The sequence below is a fragment of the Bufo bufo genome, chromosome 9 (genome assembly GCF_905171765.1).
Source record: "Bufo bufo chromosome 9, aBufBuf1.1, whole genome shotgun sequence".
Lineage (NCBI taxonomy): Eukaryota > Metazoa > Chordata > Amphibia > Anura > Bufonidae > Bufo > Bufo bufo.
Window position 1 is genome coordinate 37,250,774 of NC_053397.1, and position 19,959 is coordinate 37,270,732.

The window sequence follows — 19,959 nt, forward strand, 5'->3', positions numbered from 1 at the left end:
AGTTTGTACAGATGAACGAGGCACCTTCAGGTATCTTGAAATTGTACCCAAGGTTGAGCCAGGCTTGTGCAAGTGCACAATTCTCTTACTGATATCTACACAAAGCAGCAGTGTGTTTTAGGTGTGCATTTACATACATCCACAGGTGTGTCTCTAATTAACTCAGATGTTGCCAACAAACAGAAGCTTCCAATCACATGACATCATCATATGGGCAGTCCAGAATTGTTTAAAGGCATAGTAATCTTAGTGTATGCAAACTTTTGACATTGCAGAAAGTAATAAAAATGCCTTAAAACATTTCTCTATCATTATTCTGGCATTTGGCAAATAATAATAATTATGGTAATCCTAATTAACCAAAAACAGGAAAGGTTTATTCTGATTTCATGTCAGATATTGAGAAAAACATGAATATGTGTCATTTTATACAGTGCATGTAAACTTCTGGTTCAACTGTATATGTTACTTTGTAACGATGAATGACATATTTCTTTCCCTTGGCAGGGATGTACTGGCTGTTTTCCTGACAAGATGCTTGGTGTCGAAGAGATACTAGTAAGTGACTAAGGGTGGGTTCACATATGCGTTGTACATTCCGGTATACTGTTCCATTATAACAGGGTTATAATGGAATATAACGGAATTTATGGACGAAATGCAAAACAGAAGCCTTTAGAGGCATTCCATTTTGATCCATCCTAATATGGGCACAAATAACGGTTCTGTCTTGTTCTGTAATGTAAGACGGAAAAAAAAGTCCTGCCGAGGGATACTTGTAAAATATCTATTATCTGTTTGTCCTTGAAGTAGGCCTAATTGGTTTAGGACAGGGATGGCCAACCTGTGGCTCTCCAGCTGTTGCAAAACTACCACTCCCGGCATGCCTGGACAGCCTATAGCAGGGATGGCCATCCTGAGGGTCTCCAGCTGTTGCAAAAATACAACTCGCAGCATGACTAGACTGCCTACAGCATGGTGGGAGTTGTAGTTTTACAACGGCTGGAGAGCCGCAGGTTGGCCATGCCTGGCCTGTAGCTATTAGGGCATGCTGGGAGTTGTAGTTTTGCAACAGTTGGAGGGACACAGGTTGAACATCCCTGGTTTACGACATGAAAATTGGGAATTCTGCTATAGATTAAAAAAATAAATGCTTTAACTTATATAGCGCTGACATATTCCAGAGAGCTTTACAGACATCATCACTCACTGTCCCCAGTGGAGCTTACAATCTACATTCCCTATCAGTATGCCTAGGGCAGTGGTGGCGAACATATGGTATGGGTACCAGAGGCGGTACTCAGAGCCCTCTCTGTGGGCACCCACACCCTGGAAAAAGTCTATGGTGCACCAATATGCCTTAGACGATTCCTGCCATTCATCAGCGCAGGGCGCACTATGAACAGCACAGGCAGAGCACAGAATGTAGACAGGCTATTATAGCTACAAGATAAAGTACATGGAAGATATACTATGTTGGACAGTAGTATTCAGGGTAAATTGCTGTGTTGGCACACTGGCCTAGGTTCGCCAACACTGGCCTAGGGTATGGGAGGCAGTGGCGTGCCCAAAGTGTTTGGCACCCGGGGCGGGTCATTTCTCTGGCACCCCTCCCCCCCAATAGTTGACCACATACCTCTTACATCCAGGGACATCTCCTGTCATGTAGACCTTCTCTTTCCTCTTCTCCTCCGTTAGACCGCCATTCTTTCAGCCACATCTAGTCTCTACAGAGTTTGTAACACAGACACGTTAGATTTCTCAATTTTTCCATCAACCTCCCCATCCTGGTGTCCCCACAGTGTCATCCTGCTGTCACCCCCAATACTGTGCCCGTTGTGCCCCCCAATGCCCCAGGTACTATACTGCTGAAAAAATAGTGACCCTAATAGACATAATTGGAGTCCTTTATCAAACTGGTGTAAAGTAGAACTGGATTTCAAAAAGAGCTGTCAAATATGAAAGGTGGAATCTGATTGGTTGCTATGGGCAACTAAGCCAGTTCTACTTTACACCAGTTTGATAAATTACCCCAAATGTCCCTATAGTGTCCACAGCAGCTATAATGTCCCCTAGAGTGCCCCCAGTAATAATAACACCTTATATTGTGCTCCAGGTAATATTCCCTGTATAGTGTCCCCAGAAATAATATAATGGCCCCTAAAGTGCCTCCTTAATAGCAAGCCCCCCATGCTGCCCCCATACAGTAATTTCCCCCAAACTGCCCACAGACAGTAGTGTCCACCACACAGTAATTTCCCCCAAACTGCCCCCAGACAGTAGTGTCCCCCATGGTGCCCCCCACACAGTAATTTCCCCCATACTGCCCCCCACACAGTAGTGTCCACCACACAGTAATTTCCCCCACACTGCCGCCACACAGTAGTGTCCCCCATGCTGCCCTCCACACAGTAGTGTCCCCCACGCTGCCCCCCACACAGTAGTGTCCCCCACACTGTCCCCCACACTGCAGTGTCCCCCACATTGCCATCCCTCCCATAATAAATTGCCCCCCCACTGTGTCTCACAGTATCCCACCATATTCCCCCCACGTCCTCCTGTGTGCACCCCCCTTATGTCCCCCAAAGTTGCCACATTATAAAATAAAAGTTTGCCCCCACACGTCCTCTGTCCACCCGGCCCCCTCATGTCCCCCAAAGTTGCCACATAAAAGAAAAAAGAAAGAAAGAAACCCTAAAAGCTAAATACTTACCTGCACTTGCTTGCAGAGTCCCGGCATTGTGCTGCTGAGTCCCGGCACAGGGGCGCGCAATGACTTCATCACACGCGACTGCGCCCGGATTTCACTACCGCATAGGCTTCAGGCCTACTAGGCCTGAAGCCTATTGCGGTGATCGGCGGCGGGGCAGGGAACTATGCACTCCGCTCTTTGCCATAGTATGTGGGACTGGGTGACAGGTGTCAGCGGTTCAGCAATGAGCGCTTCCATCTGTATTGATGGAAGCGCTCATTGCTTCTGGGCCTGCTGGCACCCCCGTTAGAGCCGGCACCCGGGGCGCACCGCCCCCCCCCCCCCCCCCCCCCCACTGGGCACACCACTGATGGGAGGAAACCCACGCAATCACGGGGAGAACACACAAAGCTGCAATGCACCAGTGCTAACCACTGAGCCGCTATGCTGCCCATTTTCTTAAAGGGAATTTGCCACCAAAATTCATAGACAGATGTTTCGGAGCACTTGCCCCTCATCGTTACAGAGTGGGATTCTGAGTGGCTGGGTGTGGTGCTTTGGATGCATTGGCCAGCACCCTGAAACAGATGTCTATGGATTTATCTCTGGCTTGGCTATTTTCCCTTGTTATGTCCAAAGGCTTGAGCCACTTTCCCAATCTGGCACTGGCAAGGCAGTCCTCTTTCCTTGGGAAACACCTCTTTGCATTTGTTTTCCCACAGAGCAATAAGAGCTAATAAGTCAGAGCCAGAGCCAATACATCTCCATAAGTCTCTCTGCAGAGGTCAGGATGGAGTAGATAAGCTGTGATATCACCTATTGTGAATGGTGGATCCTGTATTATTTATACACATAGGTGATATCTGTCATGGTACTCCTGAGAGTAATGATAAGCAGATAACTGAAGTAAAGTGATCTGTACAGACCAAGAAGTGGTGCCTATTTTTAGGCTTAGTGGCCATTGTGAAAACTGAAGTATTATAGGATTATAAAAAAATAGATATTAACATGTTATGACAATTAAAAATAATCACCAGATATTCTTTAAAATATGTCCAATATAAAAACATGAGTTAAAAACAACAGTAAAACACCTCTCACAAACACAATTTAAAACAAGTCACAAGACATGAAATAACATACACTTGGTAACATCATACCCATAGCAAATTATACAATAAGCTTACAACTTGCTTACTAGGGCAGCACAGTGGCTCAGTGGTTAGCACTGGTGCCTTGCAGCGCTGGGGTCCTGAGCTCAAATCTGACCAAGGAGAACACCTGCATGGAGTTGTATGTTGGTGTATGCTGATTTTTTTTTTAATAAGGTTGACTGCATTTTTTCTCAAATAAAAAAAACTAATATAAAGTGAATGCTATTGTATATGTAGCTACATAAAGAGCCACTGGTCTTATATAAGAAACAAAACTATGGCTAGGGCCACAGGGAACTTGTACGACATTGCAATTATTGGCAATGGAGTCGCAGTACGACATTATGTGACAATTGCAGAAAATCCAACACTGCTGGAATTTTGGTCGGAATCTGCATGTGACTTTGCCATCAGGGACCACAGTGTAACCCTAAGTTCACACCTGAGCATTTTACAGCGCGTTCAAACGCGCTGTAAAACGCTCAACACATGAAAACCAATGCTTCCCTATGGGAATGGTTCTCACCTGGGCGTTTTACAGCGCGTTCGAACGCGCTGTAAAACGCCCGACGCATAATCAAGTTCTTGAGCTTCTTTGGGGCGTTTTGACGCGCGTTTGTGGCCATAGGACACTGCAGTCAATCACACAAACGCGCGTAAAACGCGCGTTTACTATTGCAAAAAACGTGCATAAAAACGTGCGACAAAAACGCGCGTAAAACGCGCGTTTGAGAAACGCTCTGGTGTGAAAGCAGGGTAAGTTGTGTGTGACATAGGACGCCCCTGTGACCTGGCCATGTTGTGTACAGCCAGATTGCAGCTCTAAAGTAGCCGCGGGACAGCAAGTTGCAGACAAATCACTCTTAACCTTGCCGAGGATATACATGTAATATACTTGTCTATTCCTGCAGTATACTCAACTGGATCACAGTAGGCACGAATAAAACGTAACTTTTAATATTTCATGTTAATAAATCCATCCACTTCAAAGAAAAAAAAATAATAAACAGACATATACATAACAAAAATAGCCTTGATGGTATCTAAGGGGGAGAGCTCAACCCTCAGGAACACCCTGGTGGTGGGTGGCCTGTGGTCCCGTACCTGCCCTGACTTTCCCTCAGTACGACCCTAAATTCTCCAACACGTTTCCCCTAGTAAAGGTTCATCAGGGGAGAGATAGTGGGTAAAGTAATAAATCACAACATAAAATAACATTTAAGTCTTAGATATACTGATAGATATCATAAAATCGATGTGTCACCGACAGCTGGGTACAAAAGGTTTGACTAGTCCAAAGCCACAACAGCCATGTCAATCACCAATAATATTAATTATGCGACAAGCTCATTCATCCGTGACCAAATGTTATTATAGGTTACATATACTGTATAAGATAAATCCAGGAATCATAACCAGATAACAAAAACACTTATTGGCCATAGTTCTACAGACCACTTAATTACTTAGATGATATGAACTACTCCACCATGTACAGTACAGATCAAAAGTTTGGACACACCTTCTCATTCAAAGAGTTTTCTTTATTTTCATGACTATGAAGGCATCAAAACTATGAATTAACACATGTTGAATTATATACATAACAAACAAGTGTGAAACAACTGAAAATATGTCATATTCTAGGTTCTTCAAAGTAGCCACCTTTTGCTTTGATTACTGCTTTGCAGACTCTTGGCATTCTCTTGATGAGCTTCAAGAGGTAGTCCCCTGAAATGGTCTTCCAACAGTCTTGAAGGAGTTCCCAGAGATGCTTAGCACTTGTTGGCCCTTTTGCCTTCACTCTGTGGTCCAGCTCACCCCAAACCATCTCGATTGGGTTCAGGTCCGGTGACTGTGGAGGCCAGGTCATCTGGCGCAGCACCCCATCACTCTCCTTCATGGTCAAATAGCCCTTACTTTCAAAGTTTTTCCAATTTTTCGGCTGACTGACTGACCTTCATTTCTTAAAGTAATGATGGCCACTCGTTTTTCTTTACTTAGCTGCATTTTTCTTGCCATAATACAAATTCTAACAGTCTATTCAGTAGGACTATCAGCTGTGTATCCACCTGACTTCTCCTCAACGGAACTGATGGTCTCAACCCCATTTATAAGGCAAGGAATCCCTCTTATTAAACCTGACAGGGCACACCTGTGAAGTGAAAACCATTTCAGGGGACTACCTCTTGAAGCTCATCAAGAGAATGCCAAGAGTGTGCAAAGCAGTAATCAAAGCAAAAGGTGGCTACTTTGAAGATCCTAGAATATGACATATTTTAATTTGTTTCACACTTGTTTGTTATGTATATAATTCAACATGTGTTAATTCATAGTTTTGATGCCTTCAGTGTGAATCTACAATTTTCATAGTCATGAAAATAAAGAAAACTCTTTGAATGAGAAGGTGTGTCCAAACTTTTGGTCTGTACTGTATGTATTCATCACAACCACGTGTATGAAACTGTCGATACCAAATACCACGGGTTATTTACTAATGTACTTAGATAATGATAAATGAGTACATATTAATTCAATTCATCCATTATAAAATCCATATCAATCTCCATATAGAGCTTCACAGAAAAGAATTGCGGTCAAAAGACCTCTTACATATCCTTTGGTGGAGGGGCTGATATATATACGTTACATGGCTGTAGTCAGAGGCACCTATGTGTGGGTGAGCGTCCTGGTAGCAATAGCGCAGACAAGTTACCTGAATTCTTTTTGGTGCATGACTTTTCTGAGAAACGTGTCGCTTTGAACAGCTATGTTAAAAAAAAGTTCTAAAAAATGTTGTGAAGCTTGAATGTGAATAGGCAAAATAAAAATATATTCATGTGCTCAGGGCTACAATTGGCCCAGTCCTCAAGGTGTTAAAAATAATGTTGTGGATTTCAGTCTTGTATTTATTTTAGGGGCATCTTGGAGCTGCAGTTGGCAGTGTTGTTGGAATTTCAGATAAAACAATTGGGGAAATTATTGTAAGTTTTTGTTATAATTGTTTTATATTTGACTGTTTAGTTTGAAGTCAGAGACAATTTAGAAGAAACAGGAAACAGGAGCGTACACAGGAAACAGAAGTGAACATAGGAAACAGAAGCACACACAGGAAACAGAAGTGTACATAGGAAACAGAAGTGTACATAGGAAACTGGGGCATACACAGGAAACTGGGGCATACACAGGAAACTGGGGCATACACAGGAAACTGGGGCATACACAGGAAACTGGGGCATACACAGGAAACAGGGGCATACACAGGAAACAGGGGCATACACAGGAAACAGGGGCATACACAGGAAACAGAAGTGTACATAGGAAACAGAAGTGTACATAGGAAACAGGGGCACACACAGGAAACAGAAGTGTACATAGGAAACAGAAGTGTACATAGGAAACCGGGGCACACACAGGAAACAGGAGTGTACATAGGAAACATGAATGCACACAGGAAACAGAAGCATACACAGGAAACAGAAGTGTACACAGGAAACAGGAGTGTACACAGGAAACAGGGGCATACACAGGAAACAGAAGTGTACATAGGAAACAGAAGTGTACATAGGAAACAGGGGCACACACAGGAAACAGAAGTGTACATAGGAAACAGAAGTGTACATAGGAAACCGGGGCACACACAGGAAACAGGAGTGTACATAGGAAACAGAAGTGTACATAGGAAACATGAATGCACACAGGAAACAGAAGCATACACAGGAAACAGAAGTGTACACAGGAAACAGGAGCGTACACAGGAAACAGGGGCATACACAGGAAACAGAAGTGTACATAGGAAACAGAAGTGTACATAGGAAACAGGGGCACTCACAGGAAACAGAAGTGTACATAGGAAACAGAAGTGTACATAGGAAACAGGGGCACACACAGGAAACAGAAGTGTACATAGGAAACAGAAGTGTACATAGGAAACAGGGGCACACACAGGAAACAGAAGTGTACATAGGAAACAGAAGTGTACATAGGAAACCGGGGCACACACAGGAAACAGGAGTGTACATAGGAAACAGAAGTGTACATAGGAAACATGAATGCACACAGGAAACAGAAGCATACACAGGAAACAGAAGTGTACACAGGAAACAGGAGCGTACACAGGAAACAGGGGCATACACAGGAAACAGAAGTGTACATAGGAAACAGAAGTGTACATAGGAAACAGGGGCACACACAGGAAACTGAAGTGTACATAGGAAACAGAAGTGTACATAGGAAACAGGGGCACACACAGGAAACAGAAGTGTACATAGGAAACAGAAGTGTACATAGGAAACCGGGGCACACACAGGAAACAGGAGTGTACATAGGAAACATGAATGCACACAGGAAACAGAAGCATACACAGGAAACAGAAGTGTACACAGGAAACAGAAGCGTACACAGGAAACAGGGGCATACACAGGAAACAGAAGTGTACATAGGAAACAGAAGTGTACATAGGAAACAGGGGCACACACAGGAAACAGAAGTGTACATAGGAAACAGAAGTGTACATAGGAAACAGGGGCACACACAGGAAACAGAAGTGTACATAGGAAACAGAAGTGTACATAGGAAACCGGGGCACACACAGGAAACAGGAGTGTACATAGGAAACAGAAGTGTACATAGGAAACATGAATGCACACAGGAAACAGAAGCATACACAGGAAACAGAAGTGTACACAGGAAACAGGAGCATACACAGGAAACAGGGGCATACACAGGAAACAGAAGTGTACATAGGAAACAGAAGTGTACATAGGAAACAGGGGCACACACAGGAAACAGGAGTGTACATAGGAAACATGAATGCACACAGGAAACAGAAGCATACACAGGAAACAGAAGTGTACACAGGAAACAAGGGCAAACACAGGAAACATGAACGCACACAGGAAACAGGGGCACACACAGGAAACAGGGGTGTATATAGGAAACAGGAACGTACACAGGAAACAGGAACGTACACAGGAAACAGGGGCATACACAGGAAACTGGGGCATACACAGGAAACAGGGGCATACACAGGAAACAGGGGCATACACAGGAAACAGGGGCATACACAGGAAACAGGGGTGTACATAGGAAACAGGGGTGTACATAGGAAACAGAGGTGTACCTAGGATACAGGGGCACGCACGGGAAACAGTGGCGTACACGGGAAACAGTGGCGTACACAGGAAACAGTGGCGTACACGGGAAACAGGAGTGTACACAGGAGCAAATGGGGTAGAGCCTACGGTTGAAAATCAAATAGCAAGAAACACATTTGTCATGTCACAAATAATCAAAGAGGACTTGTAACTTGTTTTTCTGCACAAGCTCCTCTCTTCTTTGCAGTCATACTGTGGTGCAAAGAAACAGAAGTGTACATAGGAAACAGGGGTGTACATAGGAAACAGGGGTGTACATAGGAAACAGGGGTGTACATAGGAAACAGGGGCACGCACGGGAAACGGTGGCGTACACGGGGAACAGTGGCGTACACGGGAAACAGTGGCGTACACGGGAAACAGTGGCGTACACGGGAAACAGTGGCGTACACGGGAAACAGTGGCGTACACGGGAAACAGTGGCGTACACGGGAACAGTGGCGTACACGGGAACAGTGGCGTACACGGGAAACAGTGGCGTACACGGGAAACAGTGGCGTACACGGGAAACAGTGGCGTACATGGGAAACAGAGTGTACACAGGAGCAAATGGGGTAGAGCCTACGGTTGAAAATCAAATAGCAAGAAACACATTTGTGATGTCACAAATAATCAAAGAGGACTTGTAGCTTGTTTTTCTGCACAAGCTCCTCTCTTCTTTGCAGTCATTCTGTGGTGCAAAGAAACTGAATCTTTTACCCCATTAATTTTTTAATGCTGACACATACCTGCATTTTTTAGGTATGTTTATTTTTCAGCACGGCACGGCACAGGCCTTATTAATCCAGCTTTAGACTTGATGTGTGATGTGGTAAAAACGGTTACATGCCCCTTCCCTCAAATCTATTTATTTTCAGCGCATTTGAACAAAAGCCCTAAAACTGATCCTATAACTAAGGCCTCATGTACATGACAGTGTCCGTATTGCGGTCCGCAAACCACACCTTCCGTGTGCAGTCCTCATTTTTCTTACTCTCATCACTAGAAATAAGGACAGGAATAGGACATGTTCTATAATTTGTGGGAAGGAAACACAGATGCAGACCCATATAAAAAAATGGGTCCGTGTGCAATCTGCAAAAAATGCAGAACGGACACTGATATAAAATCCGGTTGTGTGCATAAGGCCTAAGGAAGTCATTTTGGTAGAGCAGAAAGAAACATTTGTACAGAACTATTATGGTTGGAGCTATATTCCAGTGATGAAATGTATCCCTGCAGAGTAATATTTGTAAATATTAAAATGTCTCATCTTCCCTTGTTGTCCATTTGTGTCTGATAAATTAGCATAATTGATAAATCCATATAGGCAGTGCTAGAAAGTGGAAGATCTGGAAGAATGGAGAGTCTTTTTTGCGTCATTGCTGCTTGTTATATAACATTATAATAATTGTGTAATATTTTTTTTATCTGACAGTTAACTGGGGAACTCATGTCCAAGTGGGCGGAAATGCTATCCAATGTAAGTGTCCTCCATAGACATACTTATTGTTAGGGCTCATTCACACGGAATGCGTGTGGACGCATTCACTTAAATGAGGCCACAAAAGATGCAGACAGCACGCCGTGTGCTGTCCGCATCCGTTGTTCCGTTCCGCGGCCCCGCAAAACATATGGAGCATGTCCTATTCTTGTCCGCAATCGCAGACAAGAATAGGCATTTCTATAATGGACTGCCCATTCCAGTCCGCAAATTGCAGAATGAACATGGGCGGCATCCGTGTTTTGCGCATCCGGTAAAACATGGCGCAGTCGTGTGAATGTGCCCTTAGGGTGTATTCACAAAGCAGAAATTTCTGCAAGGGAATATCAGTTTCCGTTCCGTTCGTTTGAATGGGTTTGTTTAGGCAGCGAACAAGGGGATTTCTGCTCGAGCCATTCATATGAATAGGAAATTTCTGCAACCATTCTTCTGTGTGCTAATATGGCCTTATAAATACAAAGTCGGACATTAAAGTTGCTGACACGCTATAAAGGTACGACTACATGGCTTGTTGGGACACGGCAGTGCTGTGATCAAGAATCACGTGGCCAAACAGGCCTTAATTAAACGAAAGAGACTGCACTGGTTAATTCTTAATGGGCCGTGCGACCCATATAATACAGCGCGGCCATTAACAATGCAGACCTGCTTAAACAAAAGCCGCTTTCATTATAGCCAGGTGTGGCCTGTTTGGCCGCCGACCACGCCGTGTGGTATTACCCTAAGGCTGGGTTCACACGAGCGTGTTCGGATTAGGTCCGGATGCGTCCCGGTGTGTTGCGGCAAACCCGCGCGAGTAGGAATGCAATTGCAGTCAGTTTTGACTGCGATTGCGTTCCGATGTTCAGTTTTTATCGCGCGGGTGCAATGTGTTTTGCACGCGCGTGATAAAAAACCGACTGTGGTACCCAGACCCGAACTTCTTCACAGAAGTTCGGGCTTGGGATCGGTGTTCTGTAGATTGTATTATTTTCCCTTATAACATGGTTATAAGGGAAAATAATAGCATTCTGAATACAGAATGCATAGTAGGTGATCAATTGAGGGTTAAAAAAAATATAATAATAATTAACTCACCTCCTCCGCGTAGTTCCCGGCCTCTTCATTAATGATGAGCTGTCGGCTAAAGGACGTTTGGTGACGTCGATCACATGCTCCAATCACATGGTACATCAACACGGTGATGGACCATGTGATTGGAGCATGTGATCTGACGTCACCAAAGGTCCTTTAGCCGACAGCTCATCAGAAGAGACTGGAAACTATGCGATCAAGAGGAGAAGGTGAGTTAATTTGTTTATTTTTTTTTAACCCCTCCAGCGCTATTTTACTAAGCATTCTGTATTCAGAATGCTATTATTTTCCCTTATAACCATGTTATAAGGGAAAATAATACAGTGAATAGACTGTCACCTAGCAACCATGCGTGAAAATCGCACCGCATCCGCACTTGCTTGCAGATGCTTGCGATTTTCACGCAACCCCATTCACTTCTATGGGGCCTGCGTTGCGTGAAAAACGCAGAATATAGAGCATGCTGCGATTTTCACGCAACGCATAAGTGATGCGTGAAAATCATCGCTCATCTGAACAGCCCCATTGAAATGAATGGGTCGGGATTCAGTGCGGGTGCAATACGTTCACCTACCGCATTGCACCCGCGCGGAAATCTCGCCCGTGTGAACGCAGCCTAACTGTCCACATCATAGTGACAACAGTTATGGCTTCCAGTACAGATATTAGATAAACGTTTAGAACGGCGCAGATTTTCCATCTAAGATTGTGCAAAGTTTAATGATCGCCCCCCTATGAGCGCTGTAAGAAAAAATGTCTGTATTTATAAGACTTGTATTTCTAAAAGTACCGTAGATCTTGAGCTGACACTGTGTCTGTGTGTTTTCTTTAGAGCGATCTTACGTCAAAGACTCGCTCCATGAGAAGCCTCTCCTCCGTGGTAAAAAAAATCAGTAATGAAACCACTGAATTGTTTAATAGCACTGTAGTATTGTGTCACTGTAACAGTGTCGGACTGGGTTTCCTTGGGCCCACCAGTGGAAATTATTCTCAGGGCTCAACCCCTGTATCATCAATAAAGTCTAATAGATTTTTAATCAAAGAAATACACCCTAGAGGCATGTGATTGGCTCCAAAGGCAGCCAAATATTATTTTTCTATTAAACCTTTGGAGGCCACTATAGTATCAGAGACTGGGCCCACCGGAGGATCCTGGTTCTCATTTGCTGCATTCAAATCAACATGAATAGATCTAGCAGAGCTAAACAGCGTCTTCTACCACCCGTAGACCATTGCACTGATATATCCTCTATATGATATTCATCATCCAACAGATGATCCTCCAGGGTGGACGGTACCAGTCCTCTTCTATTTTACTCTGAACTTGTATTAATATCCCAAAGGCTTTTTTCCCACAAACTGAAGATTTTTATTCTAGATTTAAAACCTTTTATTTCAATCTTTTTAAAACATGTTCAAATCAAAATTCAAAAATATGCAAAAAAAAAAATCAAAAATATTTGTATTAATATAAAAATATACTCATGGGATTTTTGCTGTGTTTTATTCCTTACTTGCCATATTTATACAGTTAGGTCCCTTTCACATGAGCGATGTTTCCGTGCGGGTGCAATGCGTGATGTAAACAAAATTGCGCCCGCACGGAATCTGGACCCATTCATTTCAATGGGGCTGTGTACATGAGCGTTGGTTTTCACGCATCACTTGTGTGTTGCATGAAAATCGCAGCATGTTCTATATTCTGCGAGTTTCACACAACGCTGGCCCCATAGAAGTGAATGGGGCTGCGCGAAAATCACATTGCATCCGCAAGGAAGTGCGCATGCGATGTGTTTTTCAATGATGGTTGCTAAGAGATGTTGCTTGTAAACATTCAGTCTTTTCTCACACGCATGAAAAATGCATCAATGCACATTTCACCCGAGCGATAAAAACTGACCACTGAACGCAATCGCAGAGAATGTACGTTTTCCAAATAGCAGGCACTCACCATCTGGTTATATTGAGTAATCAGTGGTTGATGTAGACATTATATCATTTATTATCAAAAAGTAATAAAAGTAGTTTAAAAAACAATCCTGAAATGAAATTTCTACAAAAAATAAACAATATAAAAACATACAATTGACAATGGTTGGTACCAATAATATTGTAGCAGCAGTTGTTAATAGCAGCAATATTTGTAGAAGCAGTTATTAGCAGCAGCAATATTAAAGCAATATTAGAGCAGCAGTTGTTGATAGCAGCAGTTGTCGTTAATAGCAGCAATTGTCAGCAACAGCGGTTGTCAATAGCAACAGCCATCAATAATATTGACTGTTAGTGGTAGCGATTATTAGCTGTGATGTTCAACAACAGTAGTAATAGTCCATTATAATAATGGTCAATAATAGTCACGATCAATTGCAGGATTCAGTTATCCCTGCCACCAACAATTTGAATACAAGGATAATGGTGGTTATAGTAGCCGTGGTATTTGGTGGTAATAATGACTTGTAGCAGCATCTGCTTTGGCACAGTTCAATAGTATAGAGTTCAGTCTATTTAATTTAGCTCTTGATTCTTGCCAGGGATTTGTTTTAAAGCAACCGTGTTGGGTACATTAGTGAGGAGCATTTATGTATTTAATACTCACTGTTCTCGTTGTTTTGTAGAGTTACACTGGTTAGGGTGGCGTCCCACTCGATATACAGTGTACTCACCTCCCTTGATCACGGTGCCTGAGTTGTCGCTCCTGTTTAGTATTCACCTGTGCACTTATGTCTGTTCCTGCCGCGGCTCGGCGTCTCACGTGACAATTGTGGTTCTCGCTTCGAAATCCCGCGGGATTCAAAAGGTTGTTGTAATATTTGTTGACAGCGAAAATTCGACTAACAATTGCTGTTGGTTATATCTCTTGCCAGTAATGTCCGAAAGCTTTTGATTGCTTTTTCGCGATATTTGTGTGGGTATTCCGGAATGTCATCTAAACGCGTTTCGAGGTTTAAACCTCTTCCTCAGAAGCCATATCTGAAACCCCACAATATCAGTCCTTATATAGCTTCTTGTCTGTTGTTTGGAAAACCTGGAATCAATTGTGGGTTATTCCAAAAACCCGGAAAAGCAATTTGATGATTAAAATATAAATAAGATGAAGGATAGAGACATTCATTTAATAAGCCCCAGTGAAAAACTGCAAATCCTACGTGGCAACATTGGATATCTCAACACATCTACACTCTCTGCAATAATGTTTTTGAGAAATACAGAAAAATCGCATAGAAATCGCACATGCGTTTTTTCATATATCGAAAATTTATACTAAGCTATATATATTTATTATATACTGTTACCTGATTTTAAACTTCTGAATCTTATTTATATTTTAATCATCAAATTACTTTTCCGGGTGACTAATGTACGGATATTTCTTTTTATACTTGGTGCTTTTTTGCACTTAAAGAGGCGCTTTCATGGGTCCAGACATTATGAAATAAGTCGCAGGTTAAATAGTAAGCATCTTACATCGATGGACTATGCCCTACATAACCTGCTACCTATTTCATAATGTCTGGACCCCTAAAATGTCCTCTTTAAATAGTTATTGTATTGATTTATTATAAAAGCAATCACTGAGGCTTAGTCATTAAACAGAGACTGAAATGATCTTTTAATCCCAAAATAGGGCTTTGACACTTTTCGGACTTAGTTGCTCACAAATATTGAGACATTTTGCATGTTTTCTCCACTCACTACAGTCTTGAATAGTGAATGGGATTGTTTAGCCCATTGAGCTAATTTAAGCCAGATTTATCAACTGAGGCAATTTAAAAAGTTCCAAAAATTGTCTCAATTTTGCTCCAGTGAAGGTGTGTTGTACAAGGTAAAGAAGATCTCAAGACAGAAATGATAGACTTATAGGGTGTTCATAAGCAGATTTGCACCTATGACACTGGCTGACCTGTTACATGTGCGCTTGGCGCTGAAGGCATCTGTGTTGGTCCCATGTTCCTATGTGTCCGCATTGCTGGGAAAAGTGATGTTTTATTATATGCAAGTGAGTCTCTAGGAGCAACGAGGGCGTTGCCGTTACACCTGATAAAAATTGTTTTAATGTATGCAAATGAACCTCTAGGGGCAACGGGGGCGTTGTCATTACACCTAGAGGCTCTGCTCTCTCAGCAACTGTCGTGGCACCAGATTTGCACCAAAAACTACATGTGTTACTTGCGGTGTTCGGTGCACATTTGATGCAGATTTTCTGCAGATCTCACCCTTTTATTGTAAAGGTTGGAAATGGGAAAGTCCGTATCATAAATCGCTCAAACAATTGCCACGCTGTAGATTTCTAAATCTGCACGACAGGTCAATTTCCACACAGAAAAAGCAAAGTGTACGTGAGAATTGTCTAATTTCTTACACTTTGCTGGCACTGTATTACCCTGTGGTTTATTCATACATCAATCTGCTCTAAAAAGTCTGCATATTCTGCAACGTGTGCAGGTACCCTACTTGTAAAGAAATGTGATAAGTACGAAAACAATATAACAAATGAAAACAAAAATGTTAAAAACTTCCCGTAGCCTTTCCATAACCCCTGCGTGCCTAAACTCCACCTGTAAAGCTAAGGCACTGCAAACAAATCACAATAAATGCTATTATAGGTCAGAGAGGGACTGATGCCAATGCCTGAAAACGAATGAACAGAGAATGTCGATCGGAGTGAAGTGACTTTATTTAACTACAGCTGATTCCTGTTTTTCAATGTTTTAATTCTAGGATTTGGAGGAAATTGTCAAGCTTTTGGTAAGAAAATGTTTTTCTGACGTTTTTGCTATTATAAACCATATTACCAATATATTCCGCAGTACCTACTAGAGAGGCAGGAGGAGGGTACTGCACCGTAATACAACCCTCCTATATAAAGTGCAGGTAGTGAGGGTATAAGAAGAGCATTGGACCTGCTGTGCATATTAACCCTTTCAAGACCCTGGGATTTTCCTTTTTTGTTTTTTGTTCCCTGCCTCTTCTCGGAGCCATACCTTTTATACTTTTTTATTCACATAAGCCTCATTCACACGTCAGTGTTTCACGTACGTGAGCTGTACGTATTCTCCGTGGACATCAAAAAGTCCCCATTCGTTTGAATGTGTATATTCACACATCAGTGTTTTAGCACGGTCCGTGGGTCCGTGTTTCCAGCACGGATGCATGTCCTATCTTGGTCTGTGTTCCCGGATCCCTCACCCCCATTATAGTCTATGGGTCCGTGAAAAACACGGATGCATCATGGATGCCATCCGTGTTGCATCCATATTTCACGGATCATTAAGAAGAGATGCTTTAAAAATAATTTTTCAGCTGTTCAGTGTCAGTTAAACACGGATGCAACACGGACAGCAAAAAACGGACCCAACACGGATCCTTCACGGATGCATCACTGACCAACTTCTCACGGATTTGAGCACTGACACGGACGTGTGAATGAGGCTATAGCCGTATGAGGGCTTGATTTTTGTGGGACAAAGTTGTACTTTCTAATGGCACCATTTAATATTGCACACGGTGAGGAGGGAAGCTGGAAAAAAAATTCAAATAAGGAGTGAAATTGGAATTTTTTTTTAATTCAACCATAGTTTTATGGGTTTTCTTTTTACAGCGTTCACTAGGCGATAAAACTGACCTGTTATTTTTTAATTTTTTTAAGTTACAATGGGTGACCACAGCAAGCAATCATTACATTGTCATTTGTATTTATTAATGGATTTTTATCAGTTACCAAATACAAAAGTCAGTATATTCCAATGCAGTGCTGCCACCTGCAGGCTCTGACCTATCACTACAGGGTAACAGCTTCCCCAATCTTACCCAGAGGAAGCTGTTACTGGTGCTGGAGCACTAGGATCCCGCATTTTAACCATGCAGATGCTGTGGCCACATTTGACCGTGGCATCTTAGGGGTTAAACAGTAGGCACCCTATGGCTATGGTGCTCGCTCCGTTCTAGAGCTAGCCCCATCTTTAATAGTACGGTGGAGGTCGGGAAGGGGTTAAATGCAGAATGCTGAGAGGCCAAAATAATGGAGGAAAGAAACGTTGAGCATAATAGTAACGTACTTCCTGATCTCACTTGCTATAATGATGTCTCGGTGGAGTTGGGGTTTGTTTTAAGTTTTAAGTGATCTTTGTGTCATGAGAAGTTCATACAGTACCACTCCCTTATCTGAGAAAGTACAATAACCATTTCTAATTAGACTGTGTAACAATTCAAATATTAAGTTCTCAAATTCATTTAACCCCTTTCCAGTTTGCATCGACATTCTTTAAAATAATAATTTTTTTTAAAGGTAGCTGTAATTTTGTAATGTATTTCTTTTATCTTTATTGCTCCTACCTCCTGTTCTGGGCTGACTATGTCCATGCAGCTCTTTCTTATTTCCTATGATGTTATGTCCATGGGCGTGTCAAAGCAGCAAAAGTTGCAGTGATGGGGGAGCTTCCATGTAACTGGGTGGGAGGAGCTATAAAGTAGCTGGGTGGAGTTAGGGGCGGTGCCGGAGCTGTGGCAGAGAAAGTGCATCATGCATTACAATATCACGGTGAAAAATTATTTGTGAGGTTAAACTGAAAAAAACAATTGCACTAAATTTTTGGGGCTTGTTTTCACGGTATGTGCTAAAATCACGATATCCTTATTGTGAAGATCAATATGATTACAGCAATACCAAATTCATATTATTTTATTATGGTTTTACCATTAAAAATATAATACTTTGAGAGAAAAAAATTCTTTGCATCGCCATATTCTGACACTCACATGTAGCAGACAGAATAAATACTTTTATAATAATCAGATATTTTCAGATGCAGTGATGCCAATTATTATTATTCATTTTGTTTATTTACTTTTATATGCAAAATTGGGAAAGGCTGATTATTTGAAATTTTTTATATATATATTTTTTTTCATACTTTATTATTTTTTTTACTTTTTAACATTTTAATTCCTCCTTGGGGATTTGGACATTGCTTATAACATAGACTGCAATATTATACTATTGCAGTTTATGGGAATTCTTCTCACTGCCTATTAAGCCATGCCTGAGGCAGAGCTTAAAGGCTATGTACACCTTTGAAGGCTTCTTTTATTATTGCACTGTACTCATTTTAAGCTAAAAATAATTTTTCAGCACCGTGTGTTGTCTACATCTGTAGTCCCGTTCCGTAGCCCTGCAAAAAATATAGAGCATGTCCTATTCTTGTCCCCAATTGCAGACAGGAATAGGCATTTTCTATGATAGCGGCGGCCATGTGCAGTCTGTCAAATGCGGAACCCACATAGGCTGGCATCCGTGTTTTGCGGATCTGCAATTTGCGGACCGCTAAACACTACGGTCATGTGAATGTAGACTTATGGTTACAGTTCAATGAATGAAGATGGAGGCAGCATGTCCGGTACAAAAATTCCCTTTATTGGGAGCCGCTTAGGTGAACAAACGTGCAAAGGGTTGTTACATTTCGGCTAACACATAGCCTTTATCAAACACCATGTGTGCTCTAAAAGATCCTGTTTATAAACCATAAACCACACCCACTCTCACAGCTGTGGCCAATTGCCCACTCAGTAGATTGCTCATTATGTCTCAGGTGTGTACATACGTGCACATTAACAATATGATAATATTCGCCCACTTAGGGCATAAGATCCAGCCATCCACATACCTTCATGGTGCACGTTTCTAGAGCGTCCTCCGAGGAGTTCCGATGTCACCATGATCACTTGGGCGGATTCTGCTTGCGATCACGTGACTCGTGACAGACATGTGATTACATGGCCCCGCCTCCCCAGACATGCGCACTGACTGCTGGGATCCTCCTGACCCGTTTTCACCATGTAAACCAATCCTTCTTTTTTTATTTTTCACCCTGTACGTAGCACTTCCTGTTCCTGTATCCAACCAAACCCATGATGCACTTTTTCTCTTTCTGCCACAGCTCCAGCACTGCCCCTAACAACACCCAGCTCGTTTATAGCTCCTCCCACCCAGCTGGTCACATAGACACACCCCTATCACTGCTCTGCCCATGGACATGACATCACAGGAATTAATAAGGAGCTGCATGGGCATGATCATGTGACCACAGCCCAGAACGGAAGATAGGAGCAATAGAGGTGAATGATACATCACAAAAAATGACAGCTACCTTCATCAATTATTATTTTAAAGGATGTGGATGCAAACTGGAAAACCCCTTTAAGGAAAGCCTGATATGAATATATAAGAAAGTTTGCAGTATCCTGTTTCTAGTGACCTAGCAGTATGGATAGTGTTTGCTTCATGGTGACCTCGATCTAGTGAAACTGAGACAAAATGTGATGTTACAAATGCTTATGGTTTACTTTGCCTTTTTAATAGAAGGCTATTGGCTGCCTACTGGAGGACTCTCTGCGCACTGAAGA